Consider the following 17,727-nt stretch of genomic DNA (forward strand, 5'->3'; position numbering starts at 1 on the left):
CTCACAGACGACAGCTTACAGTCCTGTAGAGATAAAGTGACTTCGTACAGCCCCGACCTGCAGACGCTGTGCGCAGAGGTTCAGGAGCAGAAGTCCCGTTGTAAACATATCACGGCAGACCCGACGATGTTTGCATGAACGCGCTTTTTTTAAAAGTCAGGTCAAGGCTCCAAAAGCCCAAAGGCGATATAACAGTTTGTGTTTGCTACATGGATCATTGTAGTTCAGCTTTCCTTTGTTATATTTCTTTAAGAGCTCAAAATGTGTTCATTACATAAATCAAATGTAATTTTCTCTGTAGCACTTCATGGATTTCATAAGCAACACACTGTAGTTGTTCACACAAAGCATAAAGGTAAAAACAATATACACAGTGTTATCTTCATTTTAGATGTCACAAAGTATTTGCGGCTCCCAGTGTTTTCCCGAACCCTGACCCTTTGCGTGGAAACCGGGTCCAAAAGGCTCTTTGGGTGTTAAAGGTTGCTGACCCCTGCACTAGGCCCAACTGACACATATATTTGATTCCAAATACAAAAAATAATGTGTAACCTGCTGGAAGAATGTAGGAGGTTGAGACAGGATCTCAACACTTGGTGTCTGCAACAAAAGACAACAATATGTGGGCCGATCGTGGCTCAAGAGTTGGCAGCTCGTCTTGTAATCGGAAGGTTGCCGGTTCGAGCCCCGGCTTGGACAGTCTCGGTCGTTGTGTCCTTGGGCGAGACACTTCACCCGTTGCCTACTGGTGGTGGTCAGAGGGCCCGGTGGCGCCAGTGTCCGGCAGCCTCGCCTCTGTCGGTGCGCCCCAGGGTGGCTGTGGCTACAAGCTTGCCATCACCAGTGTGTGAATGGGTGGATGACTGGATGTGTAAAGCACTTTGGGGTCCTTAGGGACGAGTAAAGCGCTCTACAAATACAGGCCATGTAATGGCAGAAACATTCTCTAGTGTAAATCCTGACTAGTTCATTAACTACAGATCAGTTTCAGTGAACATTATTCACAGAGGGATCTGAGTTCCTTATACCAGACTCTACAGAAACTGTAACACTGTGCAGCTCTGCGACTCAACAATATGACAACAATGTAACACACACTAGAATCATCAAATAAAGCCCCACTAACCACTAGAACTAGAACTAACTAACTAGCACTGGACACTTGCATATTAGAGATTTCTACCACCATAGGAGGCGAGATATCATCCTTGAACCAGAGCATCCAGCCCTCAATTTCGGACATAAAAAGCGACGTGGCCAGGCATGATAACACTTTGACTGAACTGCAGGACTGTGCCTCGAACCACTCTGACACCATCGCCACTCTCCAGGCCACTGTGGAGCGTTTGTCTGCGGAGGTAAAGAAGTTAGATGAGAGATGTGGAGCTCTTGAGGCACTCCAGGAGGAATCATTTAAGAACTGCAGGAATACCAGAAGGCACAGAGGGACCCAAGATGACTGAGTTGGTTCACACCTGTTGGCGGAGGCGCTATCTCTCGAGGAGAAGCCACTCATCGATCGAGCACATAGAGTGAATCGCCAGCGCCCCAAACAAAGTCATCTTCCTCGGCCCATCATCTTGAGATTGCACTACTACCACATTGGTGAGGAAATTCTGCTGAAAGCTGCAGAGAACAAGAACCTGATGTATAAGGGTTTTTAAAATAAACATCCTCCAGATTTCCCTCCCTCTGTTGGAAACGCAGAGCCGTTAACTCTACAGAAACTTTTTTTTGGTGTTCTTTATTACATTTTTTACGGCGTCTTTGTCCGGAGAGCGCGTGGAGGTCCGACCTCCCATTGTTTCCCATTGTCTCCCATTGTCTCCCATTGCATAATTAATTACATAATTAATTATGTAACCATAATTAAATGGTTACATCCATCTTTAAACGTCCACACTGATGAAGCAACGACAGGTTTGAACCCTCTGTGTTTAACATCACTGGGGCTGCGCTGTGACCATGATCATATCCTATCGTCCTGCACACCTCTGTTGCTTGTGAAGCTCGCACACAAGAATTTCACCCACATGTGCTGTACCAGTGTACCTGCACATGTGATGTGACAACAAAAGTGATTTGATTTGATAAACATCTATATCACAACAATTTGACATTTTCTGTGACTTTTCTGAATCTCGGGCAGATGAACTTCCCTGAAGTGTTTCCAGCTGGACGTCGAGTGTTTGACCGACGCATGAAACGACACGTTTGTGAGTATTTGTGAGTATTTATCACACGGCGTGCTGCGGGGAAAAGCCTGAGAAATCCCAGAGAAGCTTCCTTCCTGCCAGTATACGAGCCCACCAACAGAGACAGGACCAGTTCATCCTCCATCACTTACTGTGGCTCACGTTGCTCTTCTGTTGCTTTGCATCACAGACGCGTCTTTACTGGCTTCTTCTTCTAATTGCACTTAGAAACATGTTGTCTTTAACCTGTCACAGCTGCCCAGATGTTGCTGCTGAGAACATGTGGAGCTGATTCATGTAGTCATGTGTCTGTGAACAGCCAATCACAGGAAGACTTTCAGAAGCAACTCAGAGGAACAGCTGAGATGTGCTGAGTGACACAAGAACTGACAACAAATGTTAAAGTTCAAATGGTGGTTTTGTTTGCAGGGACTGTGAGTGGATGGAGATCCTGGTCCTCCTCAGCTGTGAGTTCTTCCTCTGTCATGAGAACCTCAGGGGGAGAACATGTGCTCACTCTCAGCTGCTTTAACAGGAAAGAAGCTCTTTTAGATCAAAGCTGAGAAACTGTTTGTAACAGCGAACTCTGTCACCTTTCTCTCCTCAGCCTGCTGCTGGACAGGCCCATGAAGCTCTGCTGTAAAGGCTTCCATGTCCCAGGCTTCACCTTTACCTGCTGACCAACGGGAGGCGTGGCCAAAACAGCGATGGGGAGTGGAGCAGCAGGTAGCAGAGGTGAGCCTCTTGTATGCAGCCTGTTATCTGTGGGACCAGGGAGCACGTGACAGCAGATGTTGCTGATTCAACATCTGTGTGACAGCTGGAGCAGCACAGTCTGTAGGAAACATCTGTGCATGTAGGAGACACCAAGGTTTACATGGTGGAAGCAGACGACTGACTCAAGCAGCCTCACATCACAGGCTGCTGGCTACAAGCACATGACCACAGTGACTGGTTTCACTGGTGTCTGTCCCAGTCTGTGGCAGAGACACAGGAAGTCACAGACAGCCTGCACACAGCGTTTCCTCTGGAGTGTGTTTCACACCCTGTTTGTGTTTCTCACTAACATGTTGTAGTTCTTCCTGCACACAGCAGCACTTTGATCATTTCTCCTGCTTTTCTTCCTTTTCTAGCTTTTATACACTGACAGTAACACAAAACTCCAAAGTCATCATTTGAGGAGCTTCTTAAGAGTTTCTGTGAGTTTAGTGAAGTCAGCCTCTCAACAATAAGTGTGTGTGTGTTGATTATCTAATGTTCAGAGAGGACTGCACTGATGTAGCATCCAGGTGAGCAGCTTATGAGCCAACAGGGGGAATTTAGCTGTATTATTGTTGTTTAAATGTAATAATTTATGATTTCATGTTCCAATATTTCACTTTTCCCAACGTTTTGTTATCATTTGGTCTGAAAACCATGACAAACAGCAGTGTTACAGTTGTTAGCATTAGCTGCTATAGAGCACTCAGTCGCTGTATTGGTGTTAGCGACATGAACATATCTGAGCTAACTGTGTGTTCCAGATGTGCAGCAAACCCAACTGTCCCTGTGTTTTCCTGCTGTAGACATTATCCCCATGATGCTGACGTCCTCTGGTGGGACGAGCTCACACGTTTATGGATTCAGATGCTAACTGGACCAGACTGGTGTCAACCTTGGTGCTATAGAAGCAAATCAAAGAAGAACCAGTTGAACCTGAGCTGTCTGTAGTGGTGACACCAACACCATGTCACCTGCACATGCTGACCCAGGGTCAGTGTTGAACCTATAAGCTGTGTCCTCACAGTTCAATATGTCCTCACTGCACAGGTCAATGACATCAGAGCTGTAATGTTGTTCCCGTCTCACTAAAACTTCTGGCATAAGGTGACTTTTCTGGGTGATTCCTACTCCAGGGTCACCAGTTTGAATCCCTCTGTTACTGCTGGGAACGTGCTGCTAAAGTGCCCTTGAGCAAGGCCACGTCCAGCTTATGAAGCCAACCCTGGGCTCTGCTTGCTGGCAGTGACAGAGTAGATGAAACAGCTCAGTGGATGCTAACTCACAGCTAACAGCGCTCTGTCATGGATAAGTGAAATAAAGCTGACTGACCCACAGCTGCACACAAACACCTCCAACACCTACAGGTCAGCAGGTCCACTGCTGTCTCTGATGGGCCCAAACTTTGCTTGTTCAGCGTTTGCTGCTGCTGACTTTGAAAATCACACCAAACATGGAATCAAATATATCGACTCAGCTTAGACTACAGAGAAGCTCGGCACTGCTCACAAAACTCAACACAAAAGGCTTTTTAAAGACAACAATCACTTTGACAGACACACAAACACGACTGAGTACAGAGCAGCTGCTGGTTTGAAGCCACAGAAATGTTCAAATGTTTAAACACACTGCAGCGTTGCAGCCGTGATGCATTTGTGCTGCTAAGGCCACACACATCAGCTGCCTTACATTTTAGTACCAGTTCATCTCTGACCATGGCAGCACAGTCTTTCCAGTACAGTGATGTTGGTGGGGACAGTGGGGACTGATTGTTCATTGGCTGTAAGCCGGTCACATGGACGTTTAACTGGTGCTTTGATTGCTCTGTAGTCTGTTGTGCCTGTGAGCTGCTCCTAAAATGAGACAGATTATAATTGTCACCATTCTGTTAATGACTCTTATTATGTGCGCTCTCCTCCACTGTCACACTAAACACATTAAACCTTTATTTTTGTGTAAAGTCAGGATTTATTGGCTCTTCTTAAAAGCGTCATGAAGTGCAAAACTCAGCAAACATTATACAAAAGTAGATTTAGAAGCTGAACTGAAAACATTTAAAGTGACAGTCAGCACAAATCCAGCTGACATCTCCATCCAACCCAAGTCTTCATTTAAAGTCATTATAACTGTGACACACGTTTGTTACAGTATTAATCCTGCCTGATGCTGCAGGGCCAACATCATGAAACAGGCTCAGCATTTATTTCCATTATGAAACTTTATCATTAAAAACAAACCATTGTTCTGCAGTCGTCCCAGGACTGTCGGTCAAACGTTCTCTCCACATGTTTAAGGCTGAGCTCACTTTATCGTCTGCCTGAAGGAGCGAAGCAGATGTTACTAAACATCACAATAAAACATATGAAATGGGTGCACATGAGGAACGTCTGCACTGTTAAAGCCATGCAGACATCTTCACACATGAAGCAGCAACACCTCTCAGTTTAGCAGCAGCTGGTAAAAGCCACAGTGATCCTGGAGCCTCCCTGAAGGACTCGTTCATCAGTAACTGTCAGGAGGACGATTAAACCTTCTGCACACGTCCTGTAGTTACACACTCGGGAGGAAAGACGACGTCCTCGCTCTGCAACATGATCTGTGTTTCATCCAGGACGCTCAAACACAGATTGGTTTCCAAATATTAGACGCACTGGTTCTTCATGCGTTTCTACCTGAGCACTCAGAGTCATTTCTACAACAGGCCTCCTTCACCTGCTGGTGCCTCTGTTTCTGTGTTTGGCTGTTTCCATCAGTGCCTGATGTTTGTGATCTTTGATCTGTTCTGAAGTCTCTCTTTGTAACACAAATGTTGTTTGGCTTCTTTTGCAAACAAGGCAAAAGAACTTTAATGGATTCATTTGCTGATCTTACTTTTCTGATGCAAAGCCGTCCTTTCAACGCTTTAGAAAGAAAACCAAACAATGTTTTTAAAACTTTCCCAAAATGTAAAAGCTATTAAAACCATAAACTTCTGCTCCTTGATCATGTGATTCTTCTTCTAGACTGTCTGTAATTGTTATTGCTGATTGTCAATAAAGTTGTTTTTTATAAGTTATGTTGTAAAGGAAGCTTGTGGCGAGGGAGGAGGGGCGACTAAAAGCAGGTTCATATAGTGGGAAAGTCCTCAGGTCATGTGAGGATATTTACTGATGCGTCAACACTGTCAGATAAAAGAACGGCTGCTGCATTTGTTCTCCCACAAATAAGTTTGGTGATGAGTAAAAGAATTACAGATGATGTGGCAGTTTATACTGGGAGCTGGTAGTGATGTTACTGGCTTGAACTGGGTGGAGGACGCACTAATATGGAGGTATGTGGTTTGCTGGGACTCTAGCAGCGTGCTAGTGAGCACAGGTGATATGTCTTCAGACTCTAGGCAACATATTGTTTTTGATATACTTCATTTACTGTATAGAATCAAACACAGAGGGATAGAAGTGGATTTCTTATGGCTCCCTGTGAATATCGGTGTTGATGCAATGAACAGGACGATAAGTTTAAAAAGGTGCAGCAAGAAGAAGTCGTGCAGGTTTGACTATAAAATACAGTGAAAGTGAGGTGAAGAGTATAATGAAGGTAAAGATGAAGGACGAGTGGCAGGCACACTGGGACAGAGACGGGAAAGGCAGATATTATTATACAGAAAACAGTCGTGTAGAAGAAGCTGCAGCAGAGACCAGGATGGAATCTGGAGAGTCAGAGTTGGTCACACAGGCTTGAATAGCACACTTAAAAAGGTAAACATGACACAGGAAGTGTGACTTCTGTGGACCAGAGGAGACGTTTGACAGGTTGTTAGCGTCGTCAGGATGCTGGATGGAAACGCTGTGCCTGATAGGATGATTACAGGCTGGACTTTGTCTTCCTGTTACAGATGGATCCAGGCCCTGGATGACTGCTGGACACACATGACCCACACTAGGCTGCCTTCATCCATCCTTTCCTCCTTCACTGAGACTCAGAGTCAGCATGTATGTATTTATCAGTGATTTGAATCCTTTCATTACAGAGTGAAGTTAAAGTAGACGTGTGAACACACTAATAAACACAAAGGGACACAACTACTACTGCATGATGGAAAGCTGAAGTATTACACAGCTTTATGAACCTCCTGTTATCCTGGTAGACGAGTACAGCAATAAATCTTTTACTTGAACATCTTCTGGCTCCAATAAGCTTTGAAATGTGACCATGAAGTTAGAGACACACTGACTGAAACCCACAGCTGTGACTGTGGATCACATCCACACACAGTGTAGCTGCTGTCTCTGTGTGAGCCTTTGCACTGCTGCTCGCAGCACCGTTATATCACTCAGCGCTCGCTGCTGTTATTGAATCCACTTTTTACTGTCCGTGCAATCAAGCTCCTCTGCAGAGCTAGAAAATATCTTCGAACCAGTTTATGTGTTAGGGGATCCTTTGCAGCTGTGACTGTTGCCTCTGTTTTGGTCCTTTGGTTCCTGGGAGCCTTTTACATTTCCATCAGCAACAAATATCTGAACAGGCTTTATTGTAGGAAATACAGGAGTAAATAGTTGTCATTATTTATTAGATGTTGTTAAAGATGATCAGATGCTTGTTTAGTTTAATGCTGTGGCTTCAGTCAGCATCACTGTGCTGTATAGTTTTATTTTTCTGATCCTTCTGTTAAAGTTGCTGAATAAAAGCTTTGATTCATGTCAACATGAAGCCTGAACGTCTGTGATGAACACACTATCAGCATCACTGACATATTTCATCATTTAAAAACACTTCCTGTCACTGTGGTGGTTACAGTGACATCATGCAGTTTGTGCTTTGACCTCCAGAGGGCGACAAATCAGCACAGACAGAGAGCTCCAATCAAACTTTGCTGCCATCAGGAATAATTCTTCAAATATAATCATCAGTGTTTGAGCAGTTATGATATCAGGGACAATCTAGACATGTGTGACAATACTGAACATGTCACATGACACACCTCAAACATCATGTGATCCACTCTCAGTCTGCACTTTCAGTCATGACTTCATGAATTTATGATCAGTTTACTCCTGAAATATTCAAATGCTGCAGGGTGAAGAACAACAAAGTGCTGACACATGTTTGTGTTTCAAACAAGAAAACCAGCAGAAATAAATCATCTTTGGACAACATGACAGAGATTAGTGAGTTTCCAACTTGCACTTGAATGCAGCACAGACAGATTCTGATGTTCGTGGTTGTAAACGTGTCCTCAAACGCCGCTCTGACTCTTTCCTTCCTGCTCAAAGTTCCTCTTTTCTGAACTTGGTGTTTGTGCCTGACGCTGATCGTCTCCGTGTGGAGCTCCGTGTGAAGGTAACGTTAGCAGTGTGTAATGTTTCCTGGCTAACATCAGCTGTGTGCAGCTCAGTTCCAGCACAAATCTGCCGCTCCATAGTTCACGGTAACGGACTCATGAGGTCGACCGTTAAACGCTCTCCCGCCTTTTTGTCTGTGTGCGCGGATGTGTACGTTTTTGTTACCACTGTCATCTCATCAATAGCCTATTTGTAAAAGATCTCTGTTCATAGTTTAGTTGGATTTTAAAACTCTGTAGTTGGACAGTTTTATTTTGGACTGATGCTAAAATTCTTGCTGATTGTTTCTGTCGAGGTTTTGTACTTGACATCCGCCATTTTGGATGTGATAAGCTGTAGAGAGTGCGTCCAAAAAGAGAAACCAGAAAGAGAACCTGTTTTATTAATAACCTCTTGCAAATAGAAGAATATGAAAAAAACAACAACAAACAGGATAAAACCTTTAAATTACTTGAATTTTTAAAATCACCATCATCTGTTAACACAAATTTGATCATTTCAAATTTTTGTTTTCATTTTCTCTTCCCAGTTACTTCTTTCTCATTCTCTTCATTCTCCTTGTCACCTTACGTCTCACTCCTTAACTGAAGTTGTAGTTCTAACATAAGAAGTCCCACCAACGTCCTTTATTTAATCTCTGTGTTGTCACAGTTATTATCATCAGATCAGACATGAGACCCAGACAACAACATAAGTTTACAAGCTAACATCATGTCAGCTAACATTAGACGATAGCATCATAAACTTTAAATTACTTTGCCTCTGATCAACAGTTTGATTACATTCTCACATCACAGGTTTATTTGCTAAGTGTGAGTCCGCCCACATTAGATCCACTTTTCAGCAGGTGGAATAATTTGTAGTATATAGGTAATACATCAACAATGCTGCCGTGGCTAAGTTAAGAATATTTATAATGTCATTTCCAAAACTTGCATATGATCTGCAATTTGTAGCAGATCTACTGACTGTCACAGAGCAGCTGGAGCAGTCTCGAATGCAGGTCAGTCCACTGCTGCCCCCTGTGGCCAAGTGCCATAGCTACTGCTGGATGAACTCGTGACACATCTGCACCTGTTTCTATGAACACATTGAGTCTGAGTGGCTGCACTTACACTGGTGCATTCAACATATTGAAAGATGGCAGCAATGTGGATTGTCAAGACTCAAACCAACCGTTGAGCAAAGACAGCAGCATCACTTGTTTCTGTTTGTTATACAGCCAGATTTACTCGTGACACACATGTGCAGCTGCTTTATCACCTATTCTGAATTTGTTTCAAGCACAATACATTTGTTACACATGTTGGGATATTGTGTTTGTTTTAAATGTTATATACCTGTGTGGTATGTGACTTGTGTTGCCATGACGCCAGGTCTCTCTTGGAAATGAGATTTTTAATCTCAATGAGATTTTTTTTTACCTGGATAAATAAAGGACTAATTTGTAACTTTCAGTGTTTTCTGGTCTTCCAAAAGAAAAAAAACCTTCAACTACATGACATGCAGTTGTGTATTTGTTTTCACCTTATCATACACTTGAAGTTTTACAAATCACCACTTCTTTAGTGAATATCAGTTCGACGTGTATAGGGAAGCGCTGTCTAAGGTTCCCGTTATTGATGTTTGGGTGGTTGACCGGGACGGATTTTCTCCTGTCACTTTCTCGTCATCCCTGACGTGCTCTCCGTTGTTTTTTCCCTGCTAATTTTAGCATCACACGGCACAGCTTCTGTATCACGTGGTATAAGGCTCCGCCCTTGTCATTTGTTGAGCAGGAAGAGTGAGCGCTTGTTTTTATGCAGAGTACGTCCCGGATCAAAATGTGAAGTTTTACAAATCACCACTTCTTTAGTTAATATCATTTCAGTCTCAGACAACCTCGTTTCTCTTACAGAGGTTGAATGCACCTTCTGCGGATGGCGGTACCACACAGTGTGCGTGGACTTCCCCTGCACAGAAGGCAACTACAAATGCTGTGAATGCTAAATAAACAGAAACAAATGATCCCTGTTGTCTTTGCTTGATGATTGGTTTGAGTCTTGACAATCCACATTGCTGGCGTTGCATCTTTCAATGCCAGCAATGGCAGGTATCAGTGCTCAAAGCTTTTGTGTTTGTTTCCAACAAGTTGCCCACCTCGGGAAACAAAAATGTGTTCTTTTACTTGTCAGATGAACATATGAGCCACTTTGACTCTTCAGTGCAGTGTGGAGCCTAACAAAGATCTGTTTTGTGTCCCAGCTGATCAGCAGGAGGAGGAGAGTCTGACGGAGCAGCAGAGGAACATTTTCAGCTACTTGGACTCAGCTCAGCCACTACAGAGGAAACAATGAGCTCAACACAGAAGGTGACAGACAGAGCAGGACCATATGACCAAAGATATTTATCACCATATACATTTGAACATTTGCCATAACGATGTAGCTGACGATAGAATTGACACCAGACAAAATACTTTACAGCTGCACAACTTTATTAAAAACCCATCAATGTATTTTCACTGAAACAAGCAGCTGTTGTTTATGTGCATTAAAGTTATATAAAAATGTAACAGTGCAAATGCAAATTCCTCGCTGACAGTTTAACCAAAAGGCGTTTCCAGTGGAAACTGGCCGACACATCCTGAGCATAACCATGTATAACATCCACTAAACTTCAGAAGAGGTTATACAGTCGTGGCCAAAAGGTTTGAGAATTGCATAAATATTGGAACCTGGAGAAGTTGCTGCTTAAGTTTTTATAATAGCATTTTGCCTGCACTCCAGAATGTTATGAGGAGTGATCAGATGAACTGCATCGTCCTTCTTTGCCATGAAAACGAACTTAATCCCCAAAAAGCCTTACCGCTGCATTTCATTGCTGTCATCAAAGGACCTGCTGAGACCATTTCAGTGATCGTCTTCTTAACTCAGGTGAGAATGTTGGCGAGCACGAGGCTGGAGATCATCATGGCTCCCGATTCAGGTTCTGCAGCTTTAAAGTCCTCAAGGGCCGCGTACTCAAAGACCGCTAAGGCCGAAGTGCGAGGCTCGTAGGCTCGTGAAATGGGACGTCTAGCCTCCGTCGTGCTGCCCAGGTTGCCTAGCAACCATGATACTAACAGCTGGAAACGTTTCATACAGCTTTGTTTGACAGAAATGAAGGAGAACATATTTAGTTCATTTGTTTCTACATGAGCTCTGTGTGATTTGATGAGTATCTGAGGCTGAGACCACAGGACTGTGAAACATGATTGTTGGGCTTCATTTCTGTGCTGAACAGTCGTTTAAGATTAGCTGTAAATAACAATTAGCTGATGTTGTTCATGAGACTAAAGTCATCTCACTGTGGTAATGTAAATATAATATGGCCAATATTATAGTTATTATATTAATCACTTCACTCACAGACAAGTATCTGTGACAGTGTGTATACAGATGTATCATATATAAGAGACAAATATTGTTCATTTAATATGTTGGTACTAAATGTGGCTGAATGCTTACATATATGTGTAAAAAGCAAATGTAGGAGCTGTGATAACTGTGTCTGATAGAATGAAGAGTCGACTGATATATGAAATATTCCTTTATTGGGTGAGAAAATCAGACCATGTCATAACTGCTGTAAGTCACACAGAATAGATATCAGAGCCTTAAACAGGCTGACTTCTGCTAAATGGGTCAAACTGGGCAGAAAGTCTACAAACACATAACATCCTTATAGAATATGATGTAACACTATAGATCAACTTAGCTCAGAATATATAAAGCATATAAACAGTTACAGCAATATGATGCAACAAACACAGCAGCTACTGATCCAAAATACTCAAAGCTTCATAGAACTGAAACCAACATTTATTTTTAGCTCCATCCTGCTGCTGATACAGACTTTAGGTTTCTGAACATTAAACTTGTTGCTGCCTTTCATAGTGTGTAACTTGAAGGCCCTGAGTACTTTCTCCCACACTGAAAACACTGGGATGATCACATTATTTGAACATTACCTAATAAGACTGATTCAGCACAGACAGTTATGTTAAACTTTCCTAGCAGTCCTTCACAAACAGGGAACAGTCTGTCTATTCTCTCCATCTGTCAGCTGCTGCTGGCTCTTCCTCCTCCTCTTCCTCACACACTGCTGAGTTTGTCCTGGTGGATCATCAGGGCTGCAAAGCCTCACAGATGATGTGCAGCAGTGGGTCCCTCAGTCTGTCCTCACTCTGGACACTTGCAGTCGTCACACATGGAAATCAAATGTGTGATAAGCTGCAGGATTCAAACACAAGTGTAACTTATAAACACATGTTCATACTTTTATTCCACAATCAGAGAGAAAGAAACAGAGAGAGAGTGCAGGACAGACAGACAGGTGACAGTCTCAGGTGTACACACTGCTACACAACAGCACCAGAGAAGCAGGATTTAGTGTTTGTGTTATTACGAGTGTAAACAAGAAGAGTTCCAGATGGTGCAGTGGACACATGTGTGACTGCTGTGATTAAAGCATCTTTCTTTCAGCTTAACGAGTGAACCGTCAGCTCGTTCAAACACACGTTAAAGTGCGTTTGGCTCGACACCACCGAACAGAGGCAGCAATATAACACAGCTCACATTAACAGTGCAGTGGATCCTGCTTGTGCCGTGATGTTCAGGACTGCAAACCGAGCAGCATCACTGACTTTCAGCTTGTTGTGTTTGTGGATATATGACTGACTTTAATTATCCACAAAATCATCACATTCTCTGTCAGATGAAGGTCGACTATTGAACGGCGTATATTTTAAAGGCTTTAAAACCAAGTTAACGCTGAAAGTACAAACATCACTAATGTCACATAACTCTGCCGACAAGGCATAGCTATGGCTATGAAATGCTCTTTGTGTATCACTTCTTCATTATGAAAGATGTCATTAATGCACTAGTAATGTCTCATCTGGAGTATTGTTCAATCATTTGGTCAGCAGCTAATAAGACAGATCTTAACAGACTTCAGTTAGTCCAGAATAAGGCGTCCAGATTAGTGTGAAGATGTTCATACTATACTAATATTGATCAAATGCATAATAACCTTTCTTGGCTTCCTGTACAGGCTAAAATATTCTATGGCTTACTTGTAGTTCTAAAGAAAGCAATTCTGTTAAACACACCACATTTATTCTGCTCAGCTGCAGTATCCAGATGAAATACATCATCATATTACACAGTTTTCAACAAGCTGCAATTTAGTAAATGCTCGAGTTAAAAGTAACGTTTTGTAAAACTGTTACATTTAGAGCAACTTTTAAGTGGAATAAGTTGCCTTAAAAAATTAGAGAATTATTCAAAACTTCAATGAACACTTAAAAGCCGATTTACAGAGCTTTTAGTTGTTGTAAATATTGTAAGACATGATTTGTTTTTGAAACTTGTGTAATGTGCCTCAATGTTATTGATATTATTATTATTATTATCCATCCATCCATCCATTCGCTTCCGCTTATCCTTTTCAGGGTCGCGGGGGGCGCTGGAGCCTATCCCAGCTGTCATAGGGCGAGAGGCGGGGTACACCCTGGACAGGTCGCCAGTCTGTCGCAGGGCTAACACACAGGGACAGACAACCATTCACACTCACACCTAGTGGCAATTTGGATTATCCAATTAACCTATCCCCACAAGCTGCATGTCTTTGGACGGTGGGAGGAAGCCGATTGCTTATATTTGAACAATTGTGAAACCTCACTGTGGATGTAAGAGTGAAATTATGTGGATATCTTGAATCCACTTTATTGTGTAATATTTTATGTGAGTATTTGACGGAAGACGAGCAACATCTGTTGTGGAAGCTAACGGGGTTCCTTTAGAATAAACAAACATAGGATTTATTATCACTGAATAATTCTGTATAAATCTATACAAATTATAGAAATATGTAATAGGAAACAACAAAATAATCTAAATTATAAAAGTGTGTGTGTGTGTGTGTGTGTGTGTGTGTGTGTGTGTGTGTGTGTGTGTGTGTGTGTGTGTGTGTGTGTGCATGATTTTAGTGTTTGAACAGTCATGAATTATCTTTAACAGCAGGTTGGATGTAATGTGTTAGAACTACCAGCAGGTGGGGATAAGAGACCTTTAAGGTGTTTGGTGCCACGCTCCACCTTCAGGTTTAAAACTAGTGTTAATGGAGTTTGAAGGTTGAGTTTGTTCCACGACTGCATTTCACTCACTGCCTCTGTTTGTATCTGTGTCACTGCAGGACCAACATGGAGCCAGAAGTCAGCGCTCTCAGGAGGCCGACAAACCTCACAGAAGAAAGGGAGAGAAAAAACACACCTGTGACGAGTGTGGGAAGGGTTTTACTGTGAGGGCTAAACTAAAACAGCATCAGGTCATCCACACTGGAGAGAGACCGTTCAGCTGTGACTTGTGTGGAAAGTCTTTTTCCTTGAAGGGTTCCCTAAAAACACACCAACTCATCCACAGTGGAGTTAAAGCGTACAGCTGTGATCAGTGTGGCAGAGCTTTTACTCAAAGTAGCCACTTACAGAGGCATCTAGTTACCCACTCTGGAATTAAGCCATACAGCTGTGATCAGTGTGGCAGAGCTTTTACTCACAGTAGCCACTTACAGAGGCATCTAGTTACCCACTCTGGAATTAAGGCATACAGCTGTGATCAGTGTGGCAGAGCTTTTACTCAAAGTAGCCACTTACAGAGGCATCTAGTTACCCACTCTGGAATTAAGGCATACAGCTGTGATCAGTGTGGCAGAGCTTTTACTCAAAGTAGCCACTTACAGAGTCATCTAGTTACCCACTCTGGAATTAAGGCATACAGCTGTGATCAGTGTGGCAGAGCTTTTACTCACAGTAGCCACTTACAGAGGCATCTAGTTACCCACTCTGGAATTAAGGCATACAGCTGTGACATCTGTGGAAAAACTTTCAGCCAGAGAGGGAGCCGAAATACACACCTACGCATTCACAACAGACATGATGTGTACTGCTGTGAACAGTGTGGCAAAGAGTTTATAAGTCACACAGACTTACAACGACACCTGTTTACCCACACTGAGGAGAGACCTTATCAATGTGACCTGTGTGAGAAGACTTTTAAATCTCCACGTCACCTGAGACGACACCAACAGATCCACACCAGAAAGAGACTCTACAAGTGCAGCTACTGTGAGGTATGTATTTATATTGTTATCTTGTCATTTTAGCCTGACTGTTTGGAACAACTCTGCTCATTAAACTGTGTTAGCATGTTAGCAATTCTACTGCATGGAAAAGCAGCTCTGAGTGATTATTCAGATTTTCCTTTCAGTTATGATTTTAGTATTACTGTAGTATTATGGTGGTAGTATTGTAGTTATTGCAGCCCAGTAAACTGAGTGTGTTAACTGAAACAGTCAAATGTAGTTGGACGTCTGCAGAGATGCTCTTTATTTCAGGCGACGTTCAGGATACAAATGTTGAAGGACTGACTTACACTGTCTTTGTGTCTTTGTTTAGAAGCAGAGCGACACAGATGGATCCAGTTCTCAACCCTGTCATCACTGTGGTGGTGGGAAAGACTTTCATTGTGACCTCTGTGGAAAAACTTTCAGTCGGCAAGCTGCCCTTAAAACACATCAACGTAGACACACTGGAGACAAACTGAAATACTGCAAAGAATGTGGGAGAAGCTTCACCACATCACATCACTTAAAACGACATGAACTGATTCACAGTGGGGTTAAAAAGCACCTCTGTGATCAGTGTGGGTCATCCTTCACCACTGCATGGAAGCTTAAATCACACAAACGAGTCCACACAGGAGAGAAACCACACAAGTGCAGACACTGTGACAGAAGCTTCTCACAGTCACATAGTCGTAACCTTCATGAACGTACACACATGGAAGGAAACTACAGCTGTGACCAGTGTGACAAGAGCTTCAGGAATCTCAGTTCATACTCTGCACACAAACGATCCCACGTTACTAATAAACTGTTTCACTGTTACCAATGTGCCCAAACATTCACCTCATTGTCTGCTCTGTGCAAACATCAGCGCGATCACTCAGGGCTGAAATCACTCCCATCACTGGATCACAGTGAATCTGAAGAGACAGAAAGATCCTCTGGTTTCTGTGTCAGACTCAAAAAGCTTGAGATCAGGCTCCACAGAGTTCAGATAGAATCTCCTGTAAAAATCTGATGAGGCAGCTGTGAATCAAACTCTTCCCCTAGTTCCATTTTAAGCTTTCAAAACTGTCCTACTGTAGTGTTCATGTCAAGTGGTTAGCTTTGTTTTCATCAGTTGGTTGAAAAGTTTCAACATTATAAAGTTTATTATTATAAAGTTTTTGTTTTAATGTATTTTGATCCACATAAATGTTTTCTTGTTCAGGTTCTTTATGTTATTGAATCTTGCAAATGTTAAATAAAAAATTCAAATGTAAAATATCTTCACTGATGGTACAAATAAACTGTCCTTTCAGCTTTAGCTCCTAATTTATTCATTATTTATGGATGTAGCACAGCAGCCGTCTCTTGATTAACACATGGAGGGCTCGGGATCTGATGGTGTCGTCTCCCTAATTTGCCCACTCAGTAAATCTCACTCATGGCCAAGAAATTGAAATAAACCTTGTTTCCCTGCTGGATAGTGATCCACTGTAACTCTGCTCCTCCTTCCTGTTTAGGATTTCTGTGGCTGAAGTAAAATTCCCTCCATCCATCACTTATCCCAGCTAACCCAAAGTGAAATAAAGTTTTGCTCGTCTTAAAAAAGCATTACAATAATGGGCATTACCAATGCAAACTGAATGATACAGAAGATGAAAGAAGAGACTTTGATCAGTTAATAAAGCTCATGATCTGGATTCATTGTGGCTGCTACACAGATACTTCTGGGTCACTTCTCTCAGTTAGGAACCTTCCTCACCAAACTGACTGTTGGACCACACCCCTGGTTTCATGAGAAATTGTTTCAGCCATGATTTCTCTTCCTGTATTTCAGAGTAAAGACTGAAGTGACAAATGGAAGCATGTTTAAAAAACACAATGTGAGAGACGTTGAGGTCCTTAGAAGTTACCCTGGGTTTTTCTGTCACCCTGCTAGATGTTACACACCTTGTTATTGGACTGATTTGTACTGCTGGACTACTCCTGCGGAGAGTAACAATACTCTTACTAATTAGCTCCCTTCCACAGCTTTGGGGATATTTATTTTTGTGTTTGCAGCGCTGTGAGCCAGAACAGCGAGAGAAAAATCTGCAACAGCGACGAGCCGAATGCTTATGTGAATCGCAGCAGCTGCACATGTGCTACGCTGAATTAGAGGATATCTTTGCTCTGGATTTCTATTTCTACTCTTTCATTTCTATATGATTCTTCTTGCATCTAAACAAAGATGATTCAATTTGCTAAATGTTGATGGCTCTTCGTGCTCAGGTGTAAATGAGACGTAATATTTGCTCTTGGTTTGGTTCTCCTGTACAGAA

The 17,727-nt window shown here is 42.5% G+C and overlaps 2 long non-coding RNA genes across 2 annotated transcripts in view; one reads left to right on the forward strand and one right to left on the reverse strand.

Annotated features, from left to right (window-relative positions):
• Window positions 1–17,727, reverse strand: part of LOC143420732 (uncharacterized) — a 441,774-nt gene that overhangs the window by 35,747 nt on the left and 388,300 nt on the right. The window lies entirely within an intron of this gene.
• On the forward strand, window positions 14,350–16,727 carry LOC143420686 (uncharacterized). The gene is made up of 2 exons (XR_013100411.1): window positions 14,350–15,427; window positions 15,753–16,727. It is a non-coding gene; the product is annotated as an uncharacterized LOC143420686 (long non-coding RNA).

The sequence above is a fragment of the Maylandia zebra genome, linkage group LG2 (genome assembly GCF_041146795.1).
Source record: "Maylandia zebra isolate NMK-2024a linkage group LG2, Mzebra_GT3a, whole genome shotgun sequence".
Classification (NCBI taxonomy): Eukaryota; Metazoa; Chordata; class Actinopteri; order Cichliformes; family Cichlidae; genus Maylandia; species Maylandia zebra.